Source organism: Choristoneura fumiferana, chromosome 23 (assembly GCF_025370935.1).
Source record: "Choristoneura fumiferana chromosome 23, NRCan_CFum_1, whole genome shotgun sequence".
Taxonomy (NCBI): Eukaryota; Metazoa; Arthropoda; class Insecta; order Lepidoptera; family Tortricidae; genus Choristoneura; species Choristoneura fumiferana.
Window position 1 is genome coordinate 10,971,929 of NC_133494.1, and position 6,000 is coordinate 10,977,928.

Genomic DNA, 6,000 nt, shown 5'->3' on the forward strand with positions numbered 1-6,000 from the left:
AAATCTTTAGGCAATTGTTATAAAAGTAGGTATTACTTAGGAGTAGTACTTTAATAATTATTGCATATATTTGATGTTAGGAAATTTAGGAATGTAATTATATATAGATAACATTGTACCGGTTTTGCATTGGCTTAATTATACATTTAATTTAGACCGGTTTGGAGCCAGACTACTGAGCCGCTGTGGCACTGGCGACGTGTAATCCCAGATTAAGGATCTACTTATGTGAAAAACGCAGGTCTTTGTATTTTTTACGCGGAAGCAAAAAACAGTATAATTTCTTATTATAAAAAAATCTTACACATGGGCAAATAACAATCCTTTATCTTTTAGGTCTTTCAAAAGCTAGCTACTTAGTAATAGGAATATAAACATGGAACATGGTGGATGCTAGAAACAGTTTTGTTATAAAAATAGTTTATTCTTTGTTAATTTTTTGTCTGGCACTTACAAAATTTAACTTAAAATTGTGGTTCGACATGTTATTTAGACAAGCACGATTAATGAACTTTTACAATTATAAACTTCAAACGTTCAAAGGATTCGGAGGCGACGTAGGCGCACCACGCAATGCATACTACAATACCAGTGAAAGCGAAACATTTGATTTTTTTAATAACAGTGATGACACAGCGTTATTCCGCTTCAGTTTTTTTCCGAAGCTGACGTGGACAATGAAACCGAACGTGATTGGTTCGGAGATCGTGTGATTACACTGCTACTTTCCTTTGGTGCATTTCAGAGTTTTTCAATTAAGTAGGGAAATAAGGATAGGAAAATATTGCTTGAAGATAGATAAAAAAGACAGAAAAATACCGTAGGGATCCTTTATAGACTGAATTATGTACGAATATACTTAGGTACGTTCAGTAGGGGAAATTAAATCGTGTAACAGGGTGAGATCTTTTCACAATTAATTTTCCTGTGATTTGAATACGTTGTTGAATTTCAATAAAATTTCAAACGTAATCTACTTATTGACCCTAATCGAAGATAATACTTATCTGTTTTAATTAAACTAAATAGTAAACGCAACAAAGTGTTGTATTTTAGTGACTTAATTAGAAAACTGAAGCAACTTAGAATTGGTCGCATAACTCTAAGCGTTAATGGGTAAGACCGCATGTTGAGCACTCAAACCAGCTTTGTTTTATGATCCGTAAACCAAACGCTAGTAAATTACGCGCAAATACCTGATAAACTCAATGAATATTGGCCAGTTAAACAGTGGACAGTAAATACTATTTAGTAGTTCACCCTAGAAAATGTTAAATGAGTTTCTTAGTGCTTTTTACACTCTGCGGTAAATTTAGACTTTAGAGTAGTATTTAGAAACTATAGATGTAGTTACGATCGATATAGACAATATATTAGCGAAAGTTTTATAAAGTATACCATAGATGGCACTGGGACTACTTGAGTTCAATAGTTCTTGAGTTTGAGTTGAGTTGCGAGTTGCGCATGATTTAGCAGAAGTGAGTTTTATTTGTACCCTTTAACAGAGAATATTGCAGTAGGTAATCATCCGCCTGGTGAGAAATCTTTATTGTGACCTTCCCCACTACGGACGATTAAAAATTAAAACAAAAAGGGCTAAAAAGCGAGCTATACGATTTGTCTTGGCGCTCAGTACGTACCGTTCTTCTAGATCAGTCAGGACTGAATGATCGAGCATCGCTTGCTAGATAGTTGTCCTTAGTGTATTTTTTGTTGTTGATACAAACATCGCGTAGGTGTTAGTGCTGCTCATTATGAATGATACATTATTGTTAACATTAATGATACATTTTGCGACATTTTACACTTAAACTTAAACGCTCCACGCTACAAAATAACGCGTATTATCAGGAGCGATTTTTTTAATACTATAGTATACTTCTATTTATCTTTGCACAAGAACTTTTCAGCGGTAGAAACGTTTATCTGGCAGTTGCATTGAAATACCAGAAATTAAGTAAACTTCTATGAGTAGCTGAAAAAAATAGTTAAAAATTATAATACATCATCTCGTTCGTTACCGTGCATGAACACCCATACAACATTTTCATGTCTCTCTTCTTGCCTGCGTAAATCCTGACCCCGTAGGAATATCGGAATAAAAGTATCCTATATTGTCAAGGTTATTTTTATGTGCGTGTTAAAAATTTAAATCCGTCCAGCCATTGTAACGTAAATAGGTAACAAATACACTCAATCACACACATATACACGCCAACTTTCGCATCTGTAATGTTAGTCTTTACAATAAAAGTTATTTAAATCAACAAAACAAGATAAGCAGATCCAATTCTCCCGAGATGAATAAAAATCCGAAATCAGTGAAATCACACCATATAAAGAAGTAAATTTATATGCGATTATTGGAGTGATGCAAGGTAATAGTCGACGACAGCTTTGATAACGCGACGTAAACGGATGCCGGCTTAATTTTTATATTTATTGTTTCTTTTAGGGTTCCTCGAAGCATTTAAGTAGTGCATCTGCACCGGGTACACCTATTGGGAGCTCAAAGCTCAAAACAATAATTAACCTAGGGGGGGGGGGGAACCCACATCATTATTATCATAGTATTATTTAGCGTATCGTATCTTCGTCGCCGTATAACAGTCACACCTGTATTAATATCTGCTACAGTGCAGCGTGCAAAAATATTTGACACGTCTTACTGGCCCTAAAAATAGAGTCGTATGAGATATTTGCTACGTTAATTTATATGCTAAAATCAGATATTACGTATACCGTAATGTATTCTTCGACCAAGGTATCGTTTGGTTTATTCTTCTTGAGTTGAAACTTCACGGTTTGCATTTCTTTCAAAGCACACTGAGGGCAACATGATTAAAATAAGCGCTCTCATGCATGCGAAATAGATTAAATACGTCTGAAAAGCGATAAAACAAATGATTAAATCCTTTTAAACTACTCGCCCTTTGTAGCGTCGCTGTAAACATGATCTCAAGGGTTGATGGTTTAAGTTAGACAGATTTCATATACGCGGAACCAGAAACTTGTGGGATTTACAGTATTCAACTGCTTATAAACTGGGTAAATAAAGTGAACGCTTTTGTTTCACTGCGTTAAAAGTCCATGTCACAGAACCCATAGTGATCGAGCTCCTCTCACTGCCTTTTTGGTAGATTTGTTATGACGATGACCTTCTTAAAGACAAGTGCGATCGGCTTTTATGATCGGTTGCACTTTTCGTATCGATGTCAAATTTTTATATTTATATATGTTTCCATAAGTTGGCAAAATTTTATGACTTTCTGTTGAGGAGTAGTAAAAAATGAAGGTTACATTTTTATGTTATTTTGAAATATTTTAATACTAACAAAACACCTACAAAAGATAGCCCTGTCTCTTATAGCTTTTATTATAAAAGAAAAAAACCATTAATCTGGAATAAGGAAAACCCTATAGTTGAAAAATTAAAACACCTGTCAACTTTACCAATACAAATTAAGGTTGGTACAAGTCCGAAACAAAGTGATCATAAACTCCTTTATTAGCGTACAAACGTGTTAATTAAAAGGTGGCAAGGTACAAAATATATTTTAATCCAGGTAAATTTTATGAATGTTGAACAAAACGGTGTCAATAAGTAATATTTTCTTCGGCTCGGCTTTTCAAGTTTGATTTTACGTAAATTAAAAAAACACGCCACATCTAGCAAATTTCTATCCCATTAGTAAACTTAAGAAATGAAAACATTTTTTTTTATTGTTATATTTATTTTGATTATAATGAACATACCGTTATTTATTTATAAAAAACTTAAAAAAGAATATAACATTATTATGAATACAAAAGCTTTCTTTTTTAAATTGTTTTGTTCACTACAAAGTTCTTAGTTTTAATAGTTTCCAAATGTGGGTAAGTATTCAATTTATATCTATAAATATTGAATTAAATAATTGCCTAAACTTCTATTCTTTACACTATTTGAAATCCTTTAAATCCAAAAGTGATAGCAAACGAGTTATATTTACAACGTATTTTTGGTACCCGACGCAGATTTTTTTATCTCGGAAGTTGCTTTTTAATAACTGATAAAATAAGACACAAAAAACATTAAAATAAAAACCGTTACATAATTATAAAATATAATTAAATTACATTAACAATACCGGACCTTTCATTCCTTTAAATAAGTTATTATTACCACTGATTGTAATAATGAATATAAAGTTACTAGTATGTGCGCGTAGAACGTAATATTGCTAAGCGATTAGTAACATATATTTTCTTTCCGATTCTCAAGACGTTTGACAAACTTTGCCGACGGACGTTGAGCTTACCACAAACTTTTGGTTTTAAAATTAAGTACATATACCTACATAACTTACTATAGTTATAATTGTATTAAATAGTTAAGTGTGTTATTTTATTAATTTGTAATATTAATACTTATAATTTTTACATAAATTAAATTTTACATATGTGAATAATAATTATAAGTGTTCAATTGAAACTTTAAAACTACATAATTTCTGATTTATAAATGAAATGCAAAGTCAATACTAATGATTTCACGATTTTTATTAATAAGTTTTCTGTTTAGTAACGATATTACTTTTTTTCACTATTTTATTTATTACTCATATAATGGAATCTATATAATATTATAACATGAAAGAAGGTCGAATTAAAGGTTACTTATTATCCTAGTTTCTTATTGATCTTTTTTAGAAATAAAACGTTATTAATTTCAATGCACTTTTTGGAGCTTTTAGTGTCATTTTTAATTCACTAATTTTTAAAAATTTCATCTTGAGAACATTATATAAATCTTAAGGATATTATAATTAACTCAAACTTATGCTGAAGCTTAGTCTTGATGTACTAAGTTCGTTTACCTGACCGTGTTGTACAAAAGCTCAACAAAAGTTGGCAATTAAATAAATTGCCGAAAGTCGCCGAAAAACCTATAAAATATATTCAAACGATGCAATATTTTAAAGTTAATTCAAAAGTTTTATTTTGTCGTAAATTTCGTGAATCATACCCGCATTTAAACAACCTAAAGCTTTAAGGGACACTAAACGTACCTCGTATAACGCCGAACGCCAAAAATTATCCGTCAGAGCTTTTATTAAATAAACCGAAAATCGCACATTAAAAAAAAAGTGTTCAAAAAAAATATCCTTGTCATTTAACACAGAAAGGCAATCCTTCACTTCGCACTAGAGAAACCACACACAAATTTAAAAGTTTTTTTTTTTAAATTGAACAGCACTTTAAAATCCATTCGCGGGAGCGGCGCGCACGTGCGCACTACGGCGTTGCATCGCGTTATCAGCCACAACAGAAACTTGAGAGGCGATCTCAATAATAACAAGAAAAGAAAACGGTCCAGTTTCAGCGGGGCTTCCGGATGGCTCGCACGGGGCGCGCTCTCGCTCTAACGGGACCGATAGCAGTCGCGCGCGCGACGCCGGCGCGAGCGCACGCGGCTACCCATGGGGCAAAGAGGGGGTAAGGCTTTAGAGCCAAGTGGAGTAATGTCACTCGCCCTTATAATTATGCAGTGAGTCTTAAATGGGGTTTAATTAATACAGCTTTAAGGGTGTCTGTATTTTATAAACTTTTTTGAAGTAGGTAATAGATAGAAGGGGATGAAATGAAAGCTAGATGCGGCGGCCGCCTATATGCTGAAGGCTGGAAGGCTGCAAGTTAAGTAATGTTATCAACTTGCCCCTATAATTTTTAAACGGTGGTGTATAAGCGGTTTTGTCTGAGGTTTCGTCAATAGAGCTTTAGGAGTTTCTGAATTATAATTTTTTGAGGTAACTAAGTAGATGGGGTTGAACTGAAAGCTGCACACGGCAGCGGCCTATGGGTTGTAGGGAGGGGGTAAAGCTTTAATGTCAGGTGAAGTGGTTTTGTTTTAATTTTACGGGAGTTTGAATAGGGCTTTCGCGTACATAGGGTTATTTAAGTTATTTTCTATGGAGGGTTAGGGTTTAAGATGCCATGGCCTACGCGACAAGGCAAAAT

General features: G+C 33.4%; 1 protein-coding gene across 1 annotated transcript in view; it reads right to left on the bottom strand.

Annotated features, from left to right (window-relative positions):
• The window catches only part of LOC141441295 (transcription factor hamlet-like), a 105,618-nt gene extending 100,298 nt beyond the window's left edge, over positions 1-5,320 (bottom strand). The window contains exon 1 of the mRNA XM_074105979.1: positions 5,052-5,320. The gene's annotated coding sequence lies outside the window, so the exon portion shown is untranslated. The remainder of the gene's footprint in view (positions 1-5,051) is intronic.
• Between the last annotated feature and the right edge of the window lie 680 nt (positions 5,321-6,000).